Below are 23,210 nucleotides of genomic sequence, written 5' to 3' on the forward strand. Positions count from 1 at the left end.
TACTTCAACCTTTACAAACATCCAAAACATTAAACTTGTCTACATTAAGTCGGTCAATAACATCAAACTACTTCAACATTCACAAACATCCACCAAATATTTTTACATTTTTTTAAATCAACCAAAAAATTCATAAGTTAGTAAAATACTTAAATTTCAATCATGTTGTTGTGTGTTTGACACGTGCTCCCCATCATCATCACCACTAGCGGGCTCATCTACAAGATGGTTGTCTTGACCAAGCTCTCGATGTCGTGACCTAGATCAAGAATATGTATTAGCACAATTTTTTTTTCCTTATACATTTTATGTCATATTAACCAACTTTACATGATAAACACCAACTTTATATGAAAAATACCAACTTTACATGAAAAGATCACTTACCCAAGTTTTTTTTATAGTCAATAAATACTAGTAGTAGTAGTTAAACTCGAAATTGAATGACTAACGCACTACCATACCTGGTCTAATAATGACAAGTACTGTTTAAATTTTATTGTGCTAAACAACACTACTCTATGCATGTTATATGTATTCAATTGTCCTATGTAGCCAAGAATTACCAAAATTTAAACACTACTCTATACTAGTTTTATAGTTACTCGGACTCTTCGAAAGTGAGTGTCGGATCCTCCAAAAATACACTACTTTTGAAGGATTCAACACGCACCCGACGACGTTTTAGGAGAGTCCGAGTAACTTAGGTTTTATGTACCAAAGAATTACTAAAAGCCAAAACCTGCATATGATTTTGAACAAGTAGATGAGAAGATTTATCAAGTTCCTCAGCTTGCTAGTGCTCTACAATTTAATATACAAGCTCATGAAAATTGCTATGTGGACACGGGTGTGTGTCGGATCCTCCAAAAGTAGTGCATTTTTGAAGTATCCGACACGGGCATTTTTGGAGAGTCCGAGCAACATAGGTAAAAACAGCTAGTATTAGCTAATAGGGTGTCTAGACATATATGTGAATCCGACTGAAAGCAGCAAAAACTTGGCAACTCTATTGGCAGGTCGACACTATCAACCTGCAATTCCAAAGATGGCACTTAAAACATAAAAGTACTCAGTACTACTTATTATCATGCTTTACTAATATAAGTCCATTGGTCAATTTGAAGTTAACATGCTTTGATATACTTTTTGATGTGTTTTATTAAAGAAATATACTTCGATATTAAAGTTGAGGGATATCGAAGTAAAAATAGTAAAGATACGACCAACAAAATTGATTGTTGAAGTAGTAACACAATTTAATACTAGGAAGGTAACGCCCACGCCCAACATGGTGACTACCGTATGAACTATGTAAGAACCAACATGAAGATTTCATTAATCCTTCTTTACTGAAATATGAATAATTGGGAAGGCTATTGAAAATATTAAAATATGTTTGCAAAATACCATCGGGTTGCGATTGCGCCAGCTATTTCATTTCCATCTAAAGCAATTGCTTATCACAACTGCCGTCGAACATAGGCAAGTCAGACACCATCTCCGTAATCTATATATAGAGAAAGAGAGACCAACATATATGTTAGATACAACAATTTTTTGAAATATCTTAATCCTAAGCATTGTTTTTTTAGTATACTTCTTAGGGACTTTATTTATAGTTTTTGAATTAAATCTTGTGTATATGCTAAATTATTGCAATTTGAATCTTTTGTAAGATACACGTTTATGGAACATCAAGAAGTTACAAACATAATTATTACTCACGTACGAACATAATTTTTTCATTCAAAAGGAGTCTTCAAAAATACTACTAACTTTTAACAAAAAAGACAAATGAGAAGGAAATCAAGAATGACCTTAACCACTCCAAAAAAAAAATAAACAAACAAACAAACAAAAAACATTAGCACATTATGGAAGAAGAATGAGATGACACAAGAAGTAGTTTAACCCGGAATAGCAGACGAGAGAGCACAGTCTGCATAAGCAAAGGACCTTTTGATAAAGAGACACCGGATTTGAGAAGAGAAGAGCAAGTAGTCTTATAGATAATATCAAGGAAACTACGAATCGTTAACCAAGGTTAATAATGATCTATACTTTTTCTAACAAAAATAAATAACCTAGTAAATCGATTTAGTGCCAACAATGGGTAACTTCATCCCCGAGCAATTGTATCCCCGAGCAAGAAGGGAAAGACTTTCAACCTTTTAGGAGAAAAAATGAGAGCGTAGAACCAGCACGAACAAACTTCAATGGATTAATAGCATGATGTTAAAGTAAATATCAACTCAAATTAGTTGGAAGAACATAGTTTCACATCACAAATTCAAAAAGGTCTATGAAAAATATAGGATTTCAACCAATCCAAAGTAAAAATTTCCCTTAAAAGTAAAACAAAGGTGACAGCCAAATAATCCAACTTATATTAATATAAAGAACCTTATGAGATGAAAATTAGAATTTCACAAGAGCAAATCATGCTATGATCTCAAAAAAATTTGTCAAATTTTATGCATCTTCAAGCACATTATGCCAACTTCATAGTTCCCATTTCAAGAATAGCATAATGGTTAAAGTCATGCAATACCTTTCAAAACCAAGTATTAATCACCAACAATACAAGATATAGTAGCTAAACCAAGTAATATGACTATCCACCCTGAAGTAAACATTATTTGACAAAGAACATTATTTTGACATTAAAAAAATAGTATCATTAACTTGAAAAGAATGGGGTTCTAAATAGACAGCAAGCGATATTTGGTTTAAATTAAGTTACTTGATTAACAACAAAGTATAAAATAGGAAAAAAAAAAAAACCAAAAAATAAAGACATTAAATATCAAAATGATAACTTAGGCTATCCCTATACTTTTATGATATCAGAGAGAGAAAATGGATTATTTTTTTCTTTATGGTTTTGATAAGACTTGTTCTCATGGAAAATTCAAAAAGCATCAAAAATCTGGTTTCAGATTACATAACAAAATTTGACCTCTAATCTCATGTTTGTGTTGATAAATGCAGAAAACTGTCCAAAAATTACAACTTGAAAAAACAAAAGCAAAAAAATACATAAAAGTATATCTCAAAAAAAGCAGACAAATATTGTAAACACTGAAAACACCTCTAATGCAAGTTGAAAAATAACAAACTCAAAATCCAAAGAGAGACCGAAATAGAAGACTAAACGATTAAAAGAGCAAAACAAAAGCGTAATAATATCCAATTAGCCTAAAATTATAGCTTCAAGAAAACCTTAATCTTCAAAACCGAGTTAAAACCTAACCCTAGAATTAAAACCTAATCCTACCAAGAATAACCACTTAAATGGCTAGAAACAATAACTAAACATAGAAATTTCACATAACTATATTAATCTTTAATAGTTGGGAAAATATATTCAAAAATACTCCGACGGTGTATTTTCTACTGGACAGCTGACGACTTGAGACCGGGCTGCCAGCACGATGGGCGACGGGTAGTCACCGGCGATGGCTGAAATCTGGTAGAGAGAGAGAGAGAGAGAGAGAGAGAGAGAGAGAGAGAAAACAACGGTGAGAGAGAAAGAGTGTTGAGAAATTCAAGTAATGTGATATTAATTTGATTTACTAATGTAATTTAATTATTATTTATTTTAAAATGTTCCGATCGTGAGGTCGCTAATGTAGAATTTTTTTTGAATTTTTTTTTAATTATGTATTCCACCACGTGGTCGCCCAATTAATTATATATTTAATTTCTTAAAATACTTTTTCAAAACATGAAAGGTCGGTAACGTATTTTTCAGAAATTATTAAATTAAAGCGACCTACCGATTTTTTTGTAAAATAAAATTATAAAATAAAAAACCATGAACCGACCTCATGAGGTCCGACATTGAGGTCGTTTTTTGTAGGTCGCTTTTGTTTTTTAGTAGTGTGTAAATTATTTTCCTTATTAGTATGTGTCAAAAAGAATGATCCTTTCTATATTTGGAAAGAATTCACATTCATGCTATGATTTATATGTTGAAAATAACAATCTCACAGTTCATCACAAGTAATCCATTAGATAAAAGATATTCTCTCTTGGTAAAAAGATCTAGAACGTTGTTTTGTTGATCTTTTCTAAGATGGGGTAGAAGAAGAAAAGTTGCGTACAAAGTTAGGGACCATAACACTTATATTCTGACATCTCTTCCAAAGGCAACTCTTCAATTATGCCTTCTTAATTAAAAAGTAAATATGGCTTTCTAAATAAAGTCCATACAAAATATTTCATATAATTAATATTTATTAGATCACTAATATAGGCTTTGAATTGATAGAAACCATATAAATCAATTAAATATGTGAGCCACCAAAAATGATTAACAATCTTGAGAGACCATCTAGTTAAAACTTTATAGTGCATTTTTCGACGTAACAAAATTTGAAACAATTTGGTCCATCAATTATACTAATATAGGATCAAGGAGGTTTTCGTAACATGTATTTGTAACTAAACGCATCAATGGTCACAACATTAGCAAAACTAATGACATAGATCAAGTACGAATGCATCCCATGAAAATTGCATGTAAATTGATCTAGTCATGTCAATTTTCAAGTGGTCCTTATCATTTTTCTTATACTTTTTATGTAAAACTGAAATATCATTATTTTTCAGGGCTGAAATTCCATATAACTTTAATCCGCTGTAAAATATACTTAAACATGTCAAAAGCATAAACAAAACAATCACACTTCTTATTATCCATATAAGGTGTTTTTGTGAGCGGATCCGCAATCATTGAGTTTGTACTAATATGATCTATTGACACAAGAAAACTCTAAACTCTTTTCCTCACACAATTAAAAATAAGTTAGAACTATATACATATTCCAAACACATTTATACAAAGTTAAGATACCTAACACAACATTATTATGTAGTCTAATAATAATCTGTCCACTTCATAGATACCGAATAATGACTCCAAAACGTAGTAATATGTCCTTTGATGTTAATAAATACATAAATATTCATAACTATCCATAGTATGGCCAAAATAATCAGATAATTATTTCACATACAAATGATTTTTTTTTTTTTTAGAGGTTACTTTGGTAACATATTAGACTAATCTATTTCATCCGAAACAAGAAGCACACATGGCATAATTCCATTCCCAGTACAAATAGCTATTTCTTTTTTATGTGCAGGGGAAAAAAAAGCAAAAAGACATCCACAAAATGTAACTGGAAAGATACAGATGTTCCCTTTATGCAAAAGTTGTTCCAGAAAATTCAAAAAGCACAAAAATCTACATAAAAACTCTACAGAATAATGCAGAAAACTGCCAAAAATTATATATTAAAAAGTGTCCAAAAAATCTATTATTAAACCCCAATGCGTTGAAAGCTAAAGATAAATTTTTCCTCTCCAAATTTAAAGAAATTATAAAACCAATATCTAAATTCAATATCTAAATTCAAATTCTTCAAAAGGAATATATTCAAATCACTTTTCTTTATGCCAGCACCTACGTGCATAGGTAGGGTCTTGCCTTCAAAATGTGATCTAATTGATAATTTAAACGATTTATCACTTAAAGTTCCACCACGAAAAAAATTCCTTTTTCAAAACATGAAAATCAAAATTCACAATATAAAGTTTCTAAAAGAAAGTCATAAATATTTAAATAGTTTTATAGAAAAAATTTTTTCACAAGTAACTTAAAAACAAAAAACTAGAACTTTATGGCAAGTCCTTTTCCCAAATTAGAGGCTCTCTTTATTTCTTTATGGCTTTCTTAAGTTTACAAAATCATATTTGATATTTACCACATGGATTTGGGAAACCAAAATCAATCAAAACTTTGAGAGACCATCTAATCTATTTCGACAAACAAAATTGAAGATTGCCATTTCTTTTCAGTTCATTACTTGTACTTGAAGTACTCCTTTGTATGTCCATTTTCTGACATAAGAAGCACCTTATCATTTTTTAGAGAAGGGCTTTCCATATTCTTCTGTTTAACAGCGTACTTCCCTTCTTATTATTAAAGGTGTTACTAGTGTTTAAAAAAAAAAAAAATCTAATATAAGTTAGATAAAGCTGCAAAAATTCAAAGTTACTTTTGTGCTATAACTCCACTTCATGCACCGAAACCTCCACGTTCCTTTGTAAAAAATAAATATTAGGAACAAATACTACAAATGATTTTTTTTTTTTTAAAGATGCCTCAGAAAGAGATCAAAATAGAAGATATTCAAAATTTCCATATATTTCTATCTATTATTAAAAGAGTAAAAGATAAATTTTTTGAATTTGAATTTAAAATTAATTAAATATCAATATGATTGCAGTAACGTGTGTGTATGGTTGCTAAACATTATTTAAGGTAACAATTTTCAAGTGTAAAAGAGTCATATATTTAAAGGAACAATTTTCAAGTGTAAACCGAACCAGTTTTCAAGAATAACCGCATAATTCCAACACAAAATCCATAATCTAAGTTGAAATTGCTTTAACTGCCCGTAATAAGCAGTTTGCACATCTTAGGATAAGCAGAAACTATATGGCAAATGAAGGAAAGCTTCATGCAAATATCTAATACTAATTCAGAGATGCCTCAATAAGAGATCAAAAGGGACCCTTCAAAACTTCCACAGTGCAGTTATTCACATTATTGTCGCACCTGACATAGTTCACCCTCTCTGGACTGATAGTGGTTATGACGATTACAAGGAGTGGACCGACGAGATGGTGGAGATTGTGAGAATATTGAGGCATAGGCTTCCAATGCAAGACAGAATCATGAGGATGAATACAGTAAAGTTTGTTTAATTTTTTTTTTTTTTTTTTTTATGATTATTATTTTGAAGTTCATTGAATTACACAATTAAAAATTGTTTCCACCAAAAAAGAATCACGAAAAATGGAAGATATTAGAACATAAATCTCTGATAAATGAGGTATTATATGGTTGGAGTTTGACTTGCAGTCAGAACTCTGCTTCCCCTTTTATTTTTTTGTTTTTCCTTGCTTTTGGATTTAGATGAACAAATATATATTTCGCTATTTATAATCTATAAATGTAAAAATTGAAAATCGAATATGTAGGAATTTTAACGTCATATATATTTTTGGCATTCAAGATATTTCAAAGGACAGTTTCTCACCCTGCATTATCACATATAAATTTCATCTTTTATTCATGGCTTCATATCCTAATGACTCTGTATCTGCAGGTGAACCCACATTTATTCTTGCAGGCTGTTTTGGAATCAAGTGAAAAACGTTCTCTAATGTCAGTGAAACAAGATAGCAAGCCCTGTTTTTTTGGACTGCTACTTCAGTTACAACTTACATCTCACATCTTTATAGTTGTATCATTTGCTTATTTGTCCAGTGGTTTTTTTTTTTTTTTTTTTTTTGTTAGTTGTTGTATGTTACTTTTCTTATAGTTGACTTCTTTGGCATAGTCATTACCACTGTACTATGACCTTTTATTTTATTATACGTTTCTCTTCAATAAATGAGTTTTCTTTGTTCAACATACAACAGTTGCAACCATATGCTATCAGAAAGACAATGTCTTGAGAAGGTATGCCTTTCACCAATAAAATCTACAGCGATGTTATAATTTCATTTGAGATTAAAAAATTGTGCAATCTAGGACATCCAAATTGTTTTTATCTTATTATCGAAATTGAAAAGAACTACTATTGCTGAATGTGCTCGTGTCCTCCGTCTATTACCTAATTGATTATACTACTTAAAATAGTTTTTTAAGTTCACCATCGTACTGCTTAAATACTGATTTGGAAGCTGATTTGCGACTTGAAAAAGACAAAGTTATTCACAGAAACAAGAATTAATTAAATGTACTTGAGCTTGGGCCTATTCTACTGTCGGGTAACCTGAAATAAATGATTGTAATAAAGCGACTCGCTATTCTTCCATGACTTCTGCTGGTGAGGGCTATCGTGTACGACTCTATCTTCTTAGTCCCATAAAGTTGTTAATAGAGCTATTTTGGTTATTTTTGTGTTTTCTGTTTTTTGGGGTGCGTGTGATCATTAACACAGTTAATGGGTAGCACGACATTGGCATCTTTCGTAGCTTCAACTTTTGGTGCTATTAATTTTAGTATCTTTTCGCAGCTTCATCTTTTGGTACCTTTAATTAACCACTTATTCTTCCATGACTTCGTGGTGAGGGCCTTATGTCGAGGTTAGAGTATTTTGTTATTTTTGTGTTTTCTGTTTTTTGGGGTGTGTGATCATTAACACAGTTAATGGGTAGCACGACATTGGCATCTTTTCGTAGCTTCAACTTTTGGTGCTAAAATTTTAGTATCTTTTCGCAGCTTCATCTTGAATATAATTATGTTTGGTCGAGGAAGAGTGTGAGGTTTGATTTGAATATTTTAAGGTTGTATTTTATAATTTAAATATTTTAAGACATAAAAACTCACAAGTTGTGAAAACTATCAAAACATTTCTAATTTTTATACAATCGTACTAAATGAGCAAGTCATAGTTTATAACAAAATTAATACGCTACTAAAAGGCCTTTCTAAAAAATACAACATCAATTGATCAAATTTTAGTTCAATAAAAACAAAGATTTAACATGAATAGTAATATAACTACTCTTTAATATAATCCTCCCACATGGTAGACATAAATAAAGGTTGGTGGAAGTTAATGAGGTTGGTAATTGACTGGTGGGAGTAATTGTTAAAAATATTTACCAACTTATGGGTCTTTTTTACTAAAATATAAACTTATGGGTCAAGTTTTATATTTAAAATTTTTGAAACCATGGTTTGAAACCCCAAATCATGCCATAAAAATGATTTTGGGTTTCAAATCATGATTTGAAACAGCGAGATGAAATATATGTCCAAACGCTGATTTCATCTCATGATTTCAAACCGCTTATCCAAACACCTACTAAATAGATTTATATGTCCTTATTTCAATAGATTTTGGGAGTGCCTGAACTACTTGGGAATAAAGGAGCAACCTCCTTATAGTTTGTAGAAAAAAGGAAAAAAACGAGATGCATGTGCTAATTTTGGCTATGGCTTGCTTTTATTATCGCTATTCTTTGAATATTACTCCCTCCGGATCAAAAAAAGAGTCCACTTAACCATTTACACACCTCTTAAGAAACTATCAACTCCTACACAAAAATAGGTAATTTGATTAAATTATCCCTAATTAAATAGGCATTGGGATTTGATCATATAACACTTAATAGGGGCAAATATGGAAAAACAAGATTAATTCTTTCTTGATTTGCTAAGTGACCTCTTTTTTTTATCTAAGAAAAAAAGGCTAAGTAGACTTTTTTTTATCCAGAGGGAGTACCATTTGGTTCTACCTAATTAATGTGATTGTTATGTAAAGTTAACCATTAACTTTATCTTCTTTTTTACTCTTAATTGCACGATTTTAGGATAGTACTATAGTGCTTTGGAAATATTGAGATTTCTTTTTATATAGGTTAAAAAAAATTGAGATGTTATTTGAGCTGCAATTAAGGCCTGGAAGCTGGGTTTGCATTTATTTTGGTCGAGACATAATAAAGTGCTTCTGGCATTTGAATAGAAATTAATTCAAGGGGCTTGAAATTTTGAGATTTCTCTGAATGGTATACGGTATAAAACAGCCCTTTTTAAAATGCAATACTAAGTAGAATAATTATGTCGGTGGTGATGGTACATATAGTAAAGGTATTGGTGATTTTTTCTGTTCCGCACATCGCGCCCCGGTACGTATACTAATTTGATATTTACCACATGGATTGGGAAACCAAAATAAATCGACCAAACTTTGAGAGACCATCTAGTAGAAGTGATTTCGACAAACAAAATTTGAAGATTGTCATTTCTTTTCAGTTCATTACTTGTACTTGAGGTACTCTTTGTATGTCCATTTTCTGATATAAGAAGCACCTTATCATTTTTCAGAGGAAAGGCTTTCCATATTCTTCTATTTAACAGCGTTCTTCCCTTCTTATTATTGAAGGTGCTCAAAAAAAAAAAAAAAAAAAAAAAACTAATATAAGTGGGATAAAGCTGCAAAAATTCAAAGTTACTTTTGTGCTATAAAACAAATGAACTTGACACTAGCAAATTCCAACATCACCTTTTGGGCAGAAGTTTGCAAACCACATGGAATTTACCAATTATAAAACTGAAACAGTTCAAATACAAAAACCGTTTGAACTTTACTGTACCTTTGGGCGACCGGAAAAATTCGTTCTTAATATTTAAATGTCTCATTATACCCCAATCAATTCCTTCATATTAACTGTACCTTTGGGCAACCGGCTAATTACCTAATGAATTGATTGCAATATTAATACCATACCTTTATAAGGCTGACACATCTTGACTATCAAATTTAAGATGCTTACCTTTGGTATTAATGCTATTGTTTTAAAGTCATAATCCATTTGAAATTTTCTAAAATTTAATACCTTATAGTTCTAGCTAACAATCCTAAAATCTTAGATTTACGAAAGTTTCATGACATTAGTCCTTTACTACAATATTACTTTGTAAATGAAAATTCTTCTCAATCTAATACCTTATGATCTTAGAATGAGTTTACAATTCCTAAAATCTTAGATTTAATGAAAAATTTCTTAACATTGATACTTTAACTTTGTTTTAAAATGCCATAACAATTAGAAAATATGCTTGGGCGTGTCAAAAGGAATGGCCCTGAGCCCGGAACCTAAGTGACCATTGTACCTTTAACGCATAAATTTTATGCGTTAAAGGTTTAACTCCCGTTAGACATTAATAGAGCACTGTGTTATGCAAAAAGGGATCTTTCAACAAAATGGTTCTCCGCCTCAATTTCATTGAGGGAACATTTAATGACTGAGGAGTCATTTAGTTATGAATAAAATTTGAATATTATTTTAAATAAATATTCCCTCCGTCTCAAATTATTTGTCCCCTTTATTTTTTATTTTACACTTCCCTTAAGAAATATTAATTAGCAGGGGTATTTTACCTACTTTATCCTTTTTTATGTCTAAGTTATAATCTCTCTCCGTTAATTGTTTACTTTATTTATGTGTCATCCCCATTCATGCCAAAATCTGCTAAAATGGAGAAAAATAAATTACTTATGCCTTGAACTTTTAAAACGATAAATAATTTGAGACAACTATTTTTAATAACCACGAAAAATAATTTGAGACTGAGAGAGTACTTCTTTATCAAATAATTTTTTTTAAAGTCTCAATCAAACCCTGTGCAAGCTAACTTACATGAATTAATTAGGTAGTAAAAGTTTTAACTACTAATGTAATTAATTGGTTGTAGCAAAGTACCTAATATAATTCTATAGAAAAATTGTTAATCTACGTAACAAATTTACCTATAAAGAATATTATTTTGCGAGATGAAAAAAGTGAAAATTGATACTCCAATTGAGTAGATAAGTTGACGACTTTCTATAATGAAATAATTGAGCACAATAAGAAACTTTAATTTTATTATTAGAAAAACTCTAATATCTATTTGCACAAGCGAAAATAACATAGAGGGATAACTTTATAGATATATTTAGTGTAGGTAATGCAAAAAAATAAAAAAAAATAAAAAAATCAAGTATTTTATAACAAATTCCTAAAAGATTCTCTATTTCTATTATAAAAAAAATTAAATTATAATTTAGAAAATATTTCATTAATGACAATTATAACGAAAAGATGTTTTGTCAATATAAATAGAGAAAATAGTCAAATGCCCCTTAACATTTGGCCGGTTTAATTATGACGCACCCAACCTTTGCGGGCGACCTATTACCCCTCTAAGCATTTTAAAAGTGGAATATTTACCCCCTAAATGCTTACGTGGCAAAGTGAGTGTATTTCACTCTCTTAGAGAGTGTGAGCACCAAAAACAAATATTAAAATTTTATTTTTAATATATCTTTTCATAAATATATGTATTTTGAATTAATTTTTTCTTATTTTTTTCTATCTCATTTCTAAAAATGTTTTTCCTTATTTTTTTACTTTTACTCCCTCCCTCTTCTTTCATCAAGAGCCGCCGCTGCCAGACTTCATCGCCGGCCAGCGGCCACTGCCCCAACGACCCCACTTCCTTCGTCTCCTTCTCTCCATTGCTTGCACCACTGCGCCAAGGACCCCTCCTCCCCTTCCCTCATCTCCTTCTCTCCCTCCCGCTCCACCGCTCGCCGGAAGTGACGACCGGCGAGCCACCACCACCAAAACAACCCTTAAGCCGCTATTGCCTCCCCTCTCCCTACCCTCCTTTGCTGATGACAATGCCACCACCAAAACCAACCACCCTTCTCTCCTCCTCACCACAATACCATCTCCACCACCCAGTCACCCACTTTATCAAACTCCCTTGAAATTTTTGTTTCAGTTGCACTTTAAAATTTTAAAAATTTCATGATTCTTTGATCCAGTTTTAATTTTTAAAAGATACATACTAAATTTAGAAATCAACCTATTTGGGTTCAAGAATTTCTCTTCCACGGGGCTGCTTCTTCTCTTTTCTGAAAATTTAATTGATTTTATTGGAGTTTGATTTCGGAGAACACCATTAACAACCTTGAAGTTTTTGGGTTGAGCTTGAATTTGAAATTTATTGTAAGGTATTGAAAAGATATGTATGATTGATGATGAAAATTGAATGTGTGTGTGTTAATGGAGGAAGAAAATATGTTGGTTGATTTCTTGAAAAGATATGTATGATTGACGATGAAATTGAATGTGTGTGTGTTAATGGAGGAAGAAAATGAGTTTTAATTGAGGAAGATAAAGGAAAGAAAAATAAAAATAAAAATAAAAATAAAAAAATAGATAACAAATCAAAAAAAAAAAAAAAATTAAAAAAAAGTTTTAACTGAAATTTTCGGATGTCAAGCGCGTGCGCTTCACTAGCAAGCATATATGTGGGTGTGGCTTTTTAAGGGGGTAAATATTCCACTTTTAAAATGCTCAGGGGGGTGATAGGTCGCCCGCAAAGATTTGGTGCGTCATAATTAAACCGGCCAAACGTTGAGGGGGCATTTGACTATTTTATTGAATGTTGTCCAAGACTCTTGAGGTCCCTTCCAAGTGTCAAAACACAATTTTCCAATAATCACAATGTTTACCCGCTTTGTTTTTTCTTTTTACTACTTTAAAATCTTGATTTATATTTTCAATATATGTAGAAAATTCACCTATAGAAAAATATATATTATTTCTAGTGATAAATGTGTCTTCGAGAAGGTATACCTTATAGAACGTAGTTAATTTATATTGTATTTTGGTACTGACATTATTATATAGAATGCCATTAATAATTATTCACACCAAAAAAATTGTATTTTGACACTTGAAAGGGACCACAAACCCTTGGACAATATTCATTCCGTTATTTATATTGACAAAACATCTCTTTGCTATAATTGTCATTAATGAAAAAAATTCTAAATTATAATTTAAAAAATTTATTTATAATATAAACAGAAAATCTTTTAGGAATTTGTTGTAAAATACCTAAATTATATTAACTAATTGTTTGCATTACCTGCATTAAATATGTATGTAAAGTTATCCCTCTATGTTATTTTTGCTTGTGCAAAGAGTTTTTTTTTCTAATAATCTAATTAAAGTTTCTTATTCTACTCATTTATTTCATTATAGAACGTCGTTAACTTATCAGAGTAGTAATTTTTACTTTTTTCATCTCGCAAAATAATATTTTTATAGGTAAATTTGTTACATAGATTAACATTTTTTCTATAGAATTATCTTACAGGTGCTCAAACGAATTAATTACGTTAGTCCGTTAAAACTTTTACTACCTAATTAATTCATGTAAGTTAGCTTGCACATGATTTGATTGAGACTTAAAAAAAAAATTGATGAAGAAGTACTCCCTCAGTCCCAAATTATTTATCATGGTTATTAAAAATAGTTATCTCAAATTATTTGTCGTTTTAAAAGTTCAAGGCATAAGTAATTATTTTTTCACTATTTTATCCATAGTAGAATTTTGTCATTAATGGAGATGACACATAAATAAAGTGAACATTTAATGGAGAGAGATTATAACTTAGACATAAATAAGGATGAAGTAGGTCAGATAACCCTGCTAATTAATATTTCTTAAGGGGCATGTGAAATTAAAAAAAGGACAAATAATTTAAGACGGAGAGAGTACTTATTTAAAATAATATTCAAATTTTATTCATAACTAAATGATTCCTCAGTCATTAAATGTTTCCTCAATGAAATTGAGGCAGACTCTTAGGAGTTAGGAGCCATTTTGTTGGAAATCCCATTTTGCATAACACATTGCTCTGTTAGTGTCTAATGGTTGTTAAATCTTTAACGCATAAAATTTATGCGTTAAAGGTACAATGGTCACAATTTCTTTTCATGCAGTACTTTGGTCTATTTGGCTTTTTGTTGGGTCATTTATGTTCCGGACTCGCCCTTTGGCGCGAAACAAGAACAACATACACGCAAAAATTGATAAAACAGCGTGCAGATTTTTTTAAGAAAATAAAACAGCAGAAAAAAATCTGCAGAAAAAGAAATACAGAAAACCAGCAAAAAAAATAATTTGCACAATGCAGAAAAATCTGCACAAAACTACAGGAATTTAGAATTTGCCCAGAACTGCGGAGAAATATTAGAAAAATCTGCACTAATCTTTTAAAAAAAAAAAAAGTGCAGAATTTTTCTTTTAAAAAAAAAAAATCCTTTCGTATCTCAATTTGAAACAAGCATGACAATCAATATTTTGAAACTTAATTCACCCAAAAACTATGTAATTGTAAAATGCTTTCAAAAGTCCTACAACAATCATAATGGAGAATATAAAACTCCAACTTTCCAAAGTGTAGGAAGAACATGGCTTTAAACCCACTAGTTTTTGTCATTATCATTTTAAAAAATATGAAAACTTTTGCTTCAAAAGTTCCTCGATTTTGACCCATTGTGGGCATTCTGGCGTCACCCAAAATTGTTTCTTTGAAATAAATTTTAGAACAGCGGGTTTTTCGATTTAGACATTAACCATCCACCCAACCAAAACACTTAATGACTCCGAAAACTTAAATATCACGTCTAATGATCTAACAAGACCATGTTCTGATACCATTTGTTGGAGATAACAATCCAGAATCACATGTGAATCATTAGACAATGATAGATACTTGACCTTGATCCATTGCAGAGATAATTAGTTGAAGGTCTTCTCTCTTGATAACTAGTTATAAGATCTTTTAAGCCTTAATACGCTGTTTTGTTGATCTTTTCTAAGATGGTGTAAAAGAAAAAAAGTTGCGTACAGACTTAGGGACCACAACACTTAAATTCTGACATCTCTTCCAAAGGCAACTCTTCAATTATGTCTCTTTAGAAGAGGTACTTTTTTAATTATAAGACCCATTAATTATAATTAAAAAGTAAATATGTTTCTATACATAAATAAAGTCCATACTTAGAACGTAATATTTCTACAACCCATATAATTAATACTTTATTAGATCACTAATATAGGCTCATTGAATTGATAGCAAACTCATATACAATCATATTAAATATGTGAGTCCACTTAAATAGAAAATTACTAACATTATAGGCACACAAATATATATAACTCATTTAACACCACAAATTTAGAAGTTTTCTCTTCTTTCTTAAATTATGTGTCTGGTCAAATAGGTTCACATAAATTTAACAGAGGGAGTATCATATTTAAGTATATATAATTTGATTTCATGTAGTAAAAATCGTGGCGACATCTAGCTTAGGTACAGTTATTTAGAGCCTGTTTGGATGAGCTTAAAAAAAGCAGCTTATAAGCTGGAAACAACTTATAAGCCAAAAAAAAAAAAAAAATTGGGGTACCCTAACTAAATTTTAAAGGCTTATAAGTACATTTGTTATAGCATAAATTTAACTAGATAAATAAGCCAAAAGGCCCAATTAATTTTTGAGCTTATTTTAAGCATGAAAATGACTTTAAAACTGGTAAAACACTCAAAAAAAATTTGAAAACAACTTGTAAGCAACTTATAAGCCAATCCAAACGGGCTGTTATTATGATGAAATGATATAATCTCGATTTATAACATCTATATTTTTTAGCCCCAATAAATTAATTAGGAACATAATTTTATAGCTAGAAGAATAATTTTAACTTATAGCACCTAATCTTCCTTTTCCTTTCTCTTTCTTTTCTTTCTATGTTGTTCCCTACTTTTCCTTTTATCTTCTCTTATTCTTCTATTTTATTTTTCCCCTTTCCATTCTTTTTGGGTTTGCTTCCTAAGAGTTTAGAGCTCACAGATGCCTTTTTATTTTGTTCTGTGAACTCCCTCCGTCAATTATTCCGTGAACTCCTTCCGTCAATTGAGACTATCATATATTCCCTAAAAGTAATACTCCCTCCATCCCATAATAAGTGTCATTTTAGTCAAAAACACGCATATTAAGAAACCAATAATGCTATGTTAAGTTTACCAAATTACCCTTATATAATAAAAATAAATTACTTTTTCCTCTTGATTAAAGCATGTACAAATAGTAAACCTTTTTAGATTGGGAATCCAACCATACCAAGTTACTATGTTGCTTATCCAATCATCATATACATGTTACCTTTTTGTCTGAGGGTAGAATTAAAAAAAGCTAGCCAATTTATGTCTTGATTTCCTAAGGTCATACTTATTATGAGATAATTTTTTTTGATTAAAGTGACTTATTATGGGACGGAGGGAGTATAATATAATAAATCAAGCTTTAATTGTTAGAAATTCGACAGGATCTAGAAATACCACAAAACTTTCAAGCCCATGTAGACTAAATCGTCATGCTATTATTCTCTATTCTTGTACTGAAAACAGAAAGAAGAAAATAGTTACTAGTATAATTGAACAAAAGGCTCTCGAGGATTCAACAAAAAACATAAATAGATCCCCTAAGTTCATGTTGTTAAATTCTTTTCCATTTTGTCAAAAGAAACGTTCCTTTCTTACTGAACATTTTTTCCCACAAATTAGTACTTTATGTTGGTATCATTTCCATTAACCTTTTAATTAGCAAAATATGTATATTACAAACCATTAGTTTCTTTGTAAATGATCAAGTCATATCTTTCGCTCACCATGAATAACATATGCATCACGCAAAAAGAAAGTCTTTCTCCAGTAATTGACCAACCACTAATAGATAGTCAAATGAATGAATAATCAAGGGGCCAAATCCACTTGAAATTAGGTACGCATGGGGCTTTCAACTTGATAAATTTGGACAAAACTACATCCAAAATTGATATCAAATTGCAATATATCTAAAGTTTCATCCTACTAGTATGAGCACTGTCGTACCAGCTTGTAAAGTCAAGAAGATAGTGGAATCAAATTGTTCTTACTGCAGAAAAACTCTCGTGAACTTTTTGTATTTTGAGGCCATTTATATCTTTTTTTTATCTAACTCAGTAATTAATCACGTGCAATTTACTCTTACTATGCAAAAGTTAAAGGTTACAGAATATAACAGTAATCCATGCTGACACTATTGTTAATTAGTCTCGACAATTCTCGATGAAATACACTTTTATTTATGATTTTTTAAAGAACGCGTAAAGAAGAAAGTGGGCAAATAATATGGGACGGACGGAGTAGTACTAATTTCTACGATTGTATTAGTAATTGAAATTGACTTTGTCCACATATTCCTATGACTTTTGATATTATTGCTCCTAATTTTGACTAAGCTTGTTTTCTCTTTAGTTCATGAAGTCGATCCCTTGGGAGATGATGTTCTCAAGTTAAATCCTTTAGACATATGATGTCTCCAATGAGGTAATTATCATTTTCATTGGAAGAAAATCTTAATTGAAATTTCCCCTAACAAATTGACTTGATTATAAATAGGACTAGCCCGTTTGGATTGGCTTATAAGCTGGTTTGACTGGCTTATAAGCCATTTTTAACCTTTTTAGATGTTTGGTGAAATAAAAAAGTGCTTAAAATAAGCCAATAGCAAAAAGTTGGGGAGCCCCAACTTTTTTCTTTTTAAAAGCCATTGACCAACAATTTTACTCTTTTATCCCTTATATTTTCTTCTAATTCCAATATTACCCTCACTACTGAAAACCCTGAACTATTGATCTTTCCCCTCTTTTCTTCAATTCATCACCGCAACTCTTCCTCTTCATTTCCTTTAATTTTGCATCAATTCTGGGAGATATTTCTCTCCCACTAAGCTTGTGGTAAGTTCTTCTCCATCAATTTCTCTGCAATTTCAGTGGTATATACATTATTCTTGTTCCTTTTACTTTTTTTTTTATTAATTATTACTGTTTCTGTTCTAAATCTCCAAATAGACGAGTGGTTGTAGTATTTGTTCGATTCTACTTCGGATTCAGGGGCTCTTATCTTTCTCTCTCTCGTGGTTGTAAGTTCGGGCAAGAGTGGGCTGGTTCGCTTCGTGGTTAAGGTATGTTATCACTTCTTAACTTCATAAAAGAGGCTGTAAGGACCGTTTTTAGTATGTTTATCATATAGGACTCACGAGATGGTGATTGGAAGCTGTGAGTCCGAGTTATTGAACTTGTTGTGGGTTGTTTGTGTTGGTTCCTGGGCTGCCTTGTTGTATGATGTTGTTATGGAGTTCGGAAAGCAGAAGGGTGGGGAGAGACACCGTTGTAGGCAACTACTGGTTTGAGTCCTTTTTAAGCTATTTATGGCCAAAATCCCGAGAGTCTTCTGGACTTAGCTCCACTTCCACCCTTCAGTCAAGTAAACCAAGATCACAGAAAAACGGAAATCTTTTACACTGATGTATCGTACTCTCTCGACCAGGTCATCATAAGAAAATACTGAAAAATCTTTCCAAAAGGCCAAGTTCCGAAGGAAGGATGGAACAGCCTGTATATGGGCAAAGTAGCTGTTCCAAATTGGAGCAAAGGAGAAGGCCAGTCCATATTAAGATAAATAAAAGGTGGGGAGAGATGCCGTTGTAGGCACTACAATTCTGTCGGGCTTAAATCCATAAATTAATTTGGATCATATTTTTTAAATTCGAGATGTATTGGTCCAAACAAATATTATGGGCTAATATAATCGGATTTATTGCTTAAGTCCAACATATATGGATTTAATTGGAAGACCAATTCAATTGGGCTAGTCTATCTTATCGGACTTCACATGATGAGCCCACTCTATTAGCCCAAGGTTCATACCACGTATCAAGTGACGTGGCACGCCAATTCAAGTCCAGAACCAATAAAATCGTGCCACGTGCGTAAGTGACACAACATGTCAAGTCAATAGAAGAACCAATAAAATGTCGCTAAGTGTCCAAAAGACATGGTTCAACCAATCATATACAAACCCTAGCTTACCCTTGCAACTATAAATAGGGTTTTCACAAAGCCAAAAGCGATCAAGAAAAATACATAGAGAAGCTCTCATCCGCATGTCTTCCGCATACTAAGAATTCTTCGCTCCAAGTGGTGAGCCGCAAGTTTCCATACCTCCACGTTCGTGATCAAAGCTTAGCACCGCATTCATTGTGAAATCGCAACAACAACTAATCCATCGTTCAAGAACAAGCAAAGCCCTTGATTGACGGTCGTATCGTGAGGAGAAGAATCAGAGAATTACATCTTTTATTTAAGATTTCTTAAAGATTGTAACCGCCGCACAAATTTTTGAAATCAAATATTATTTTTTGTCACTATTTTTCTTGTCTTGATTATTATTTTCAGGAATGAAAAGTTAGTCATTACAGTCGTATAGTTGATTGAATTACGAGCTTGTCGTTCGTCATTATTTGTTTTGTCTTCTTGTGCTTGATATATTGTTAAAGTTCTTATTTTGTTAACATGTTGAGCTTAATATAGACAGAAGAATTAATAATTTCTTGAAAAAAGCTGCAATTTCTGTCAATTTGAGTCTCTGGTTGGGATTTCTTTGAGGGCATATTGATCAGACATGAGTTTTGTTTATATAGCTTGTAGCTAGACTAGAAGAAACAGAAATTAACCATTTGAAGAACCAAGGCACAAACAAAAATAGGGAAACAAGAAAGGAAATAGTAAAGTTGAAAACAGGGGTTTCATTGATTGCTAATAAAGGAAATCCTCAACTAACAGTAGCAATAAGTTAAATCTGTTGCTTCTAGTATCTCAAGAAACTGTGTTCTTAAACTGAAACTGGAAGGGAGGGCTTTAATAGAACCACTGTAAAGAAGAACACTTAAACCTTGTTCCCTAAATAAATCTAATTGTAGTTATGTCTGCTCGTTAATACTATATTCTTGATCATACTAGCTAATTATTGGATGGAAATCTTTTATCTTTAGCTAATTCTGACCCCAACATAGCATGGAAATTGCAAAATTATTAACTAAAAGACTTAAGCATACGTAGAGAAGTGGTAACGAGTACTACTACAACATTTAGTGCAGGGTGTGTTGGTTTTGGTTTTTCATACTTCACATACTGGAAACATAAAATGATTAGAATCGTTCGACTAAGGTGAAGAAAAGTCACATTCTTCATTTAGAGTTTTAGACAACAACACGGTATGTTGTTGAAGTTTCAAGTAAACATTATTCAATTAGTGACTTCTTTCTGTTGTTAAAGTTCTTTAAATATGGACAAGTTTCTGATTTATCAATCACTTCTTCTTTCAGGTGTTAATGTTTGTTTTAACTTTTCTTTAAATGTGGAACAAGTTTCTGCTTTTTGTGTTATGAGCTAATCTGAATTGTTAGTTTGTGAGTATAGAACAGAGAAAATTAATATGCCTATCCGACAACTGTAACTTTTATCTACCCTTCCGACGCTAGCAGGTAATATCTAATCGCTCGTGTGCATCTAGAAAATTAGTAACTATGCCAAAGTACCTCAAGAATGCAGTTAAGAAAATAAGCTATTATGAGCAAAAAAGGCTTTGTTTGTAACTTTTTAACGACACTGGAATAAGTACGGTTGACTGTCTCCTCTGCTTTCACGCCAAGAGTTCATGAACATTTATTTCTCCTTTCTTCAGATTATTTACATTCAATCATGCCGGAAATTAGTTTGGGACGAAGTAATGCTCAGTGGGATGATGAAGCTAAAATTAAATTTATAGAGTTGTGTGAAATAGATATTAGAAAAGGAAATAGACCACACACTCGTTTATCAAAAGATGGATGGAAAAATGTTGTTGAAGAGTTCAATAAAGAAAAGGGAAGACACTATGATAAAAAATAAATGAAAAATCATTAGGATAACATGAAAAGAGATTGGACTCTTTTTAAGCCGTTGACGAGAGGGGATATATGTTTAGGATGGCATATGATTAGTGGAAGCGAAAAGTTAAGGTACATCTCTCACATTGTTTTATATGTCTTTCTTGTTTCTTTCACTAAATTTCTTGGTTTGCTTAAAGAAGTTTTGATTTTTTTTTTTTCGTTACAGGAGGATGATCGATACAAAAAGTTTAGGAACAGAGATCTTTCGCTCATATGGTTTGGCAATGTTATTTTGATGTTGTTGCTACGGGAGAAAAAACACATGCAGCGAATCAAGAACATATTGTCTGGCATTGGAGTTGATCTCGACGAAGAAGGAATAAATGATATTGATGGCTATGACAAACAACACTTTATCAATCCTAATGATGAAGGGACTGATGAAAGTGATAATCTACAAAATGTGGATTCTATTATGTTTCCTAAGCCGTCACTAAAAGACGAAGTTCAATTGATGGTATTGGCACTAGTAGTCAAGTTAAAAAAAGTAAGACAAAATCTGGTGCAATATCAATGAGAGAGGAAATACACTCTCTAATGGAGTTTATGTCTAGCAAAAGCACTGCTACATCTCCTTCAGTAGATGATCAATCATTGATAAGTATATGAACGTGTCGGCAAATTTACCTGATATTCCTGAAGGGAGTGAAATGTACAACTATACTATACTTGCGACATGTTTCTTAAGAAAGATGTAAGTAACCTATTTTTTAAGATGACTACTGATGAAGCTCAGAAGTCTTGGTTGGAGTATAACTATCAGTTACACCTTAAGAAAATGTGAAGAATGTGTTGTTGTCGTTAAATATTTTTATTGTTTCACGGTCGAACATTATGGTTGTACGTGTAAACTTTATTCATTGCTTCTTGTTTAGACGTTGTGGTTTTATCCCTAAACCTTATGGTTGCACGTGCAAACTTTATGTGTTGTTGTTGTTGTGTTGACTTTAATGAATTAGTCACGTGGGAAGTATGAGTGCCGCATTATTTACTGATGGAATAGAAATTTGAGATGTACAATGTGATTTTGCAAAGAAAGAGATGAGTGTCGCATTCTTTACTGATTTTAGTGTTGTAAACCGTTGAAAAAATGGAGTCTCTCAAAAATCTTGAAATTGAATTCTAAAGTAAGAACTTCCATTATTTACTGATTTGAGTCATTTCCGTTTTCAATTAAATGGAGAGTTGGGATATTAGCAACGTGGTAACTCCTGATCTAAGTGATTGTTAGATGACGAAGATCAAGGACTAGAAGAAATTTGGAGAGTGCAAGATAAGAAGGAACGGATGGCTTTGTGTCAAGTAACAGGTAAATACATTTTGATGTATTATGAAAAATACCTATTCAAAGAACCTTATCGTACATCAAAGCTCTCTGGAAATGTATTTATTCAAGAGATATTACGAGGCGTTGTTATGAAACTTTTCGATTGAAGAAGGCGGTGTTCATTAATCTACCAAATGACTTAACTAAAATATATGGGCTTAAACCCACGCGTGGAATGTCTATACATGAAATGTTAGGCATATTCTTGATGACTTGTGCACATGAAGCTGGAAATCGAATGATACAAGATATCTTTCAACATTCTGGAGAGACGGTTCATACACACTTTTATAGTGTTTTAAAGGCTGTTTGTAAGCTTGCAAGAGATATCATTAGACCACATCCAAATGATAATGATGATGCAGGAGCTCACAAGCCATGTAATGAAAGATATCTTCCTTTCTTTAAAGTAAGTAACCAATTTCTTCAAAATTATACTTTGTTATACTTTAAAGTAAGTGACCCTTTTTTTTTTAAATCTTTTGAAGCTGCGAAATATCTCTCTCCTCAATTTAGTGCAAAAAAAAGTCATAAATCTTCTTAATTAATACTTGAGCTTGTAGATAAGGAAATACAATGAAGCCTACTGTGTCATCTATTCCAAGGCTTAGTTCCATTCTTTGCCTATTGA

At 31.6% G+C, this 23,210-nt stretch overlaps 1 long non-coding RNA gene and 1 pseudogene across 1 annotated transcript; one reads left to right on the plus strand and one right to left on the minus strand.

Annotated features, from left to right (window-relative positions):
• Positions 1–1,512, minus strand: LOC132037686 (uncharacterized). Its single transcript, XR_009409963.1, has 2 exons — positions 1,411–1,512; positions 1–259 (listed from the first exon to the last, which is right to left on the minus strand). It is a non-coding gene; the product is annotated as an uncharacterized LOC132037686 (long non-coding RNA).
• A 19,510-nt stretch (positions 1,513–21,022) lies between these two features.
• LOC132047593 (L10-interacting MYB domain-containing protein-like) lies at positions 21,023–22,036 on the plus strand (annotated as a pseudogene).
• The last annotated feature ends 1,174 nt before the right edge of the window (positions 22,037–23,210 follow it).

The sequence above is a fragment of the Lycium ferocissimum genome, chromosome 2 (assembly GCF_029784015.1).
Source record: "Lycium ferocissimum isolate CSIRO_LF1 chromosome 2, AGI_CSIRO_Lferr_CH_V1, whole genome shotgun sequence".
Taxonomy (NCBI): domain Eukaryota; kingdom Viridiplantae; phylum Streptophyta; class Magnoliopsida; order Solanales; family Solanaceae; genus Lycium; species Lycium ferocissimum.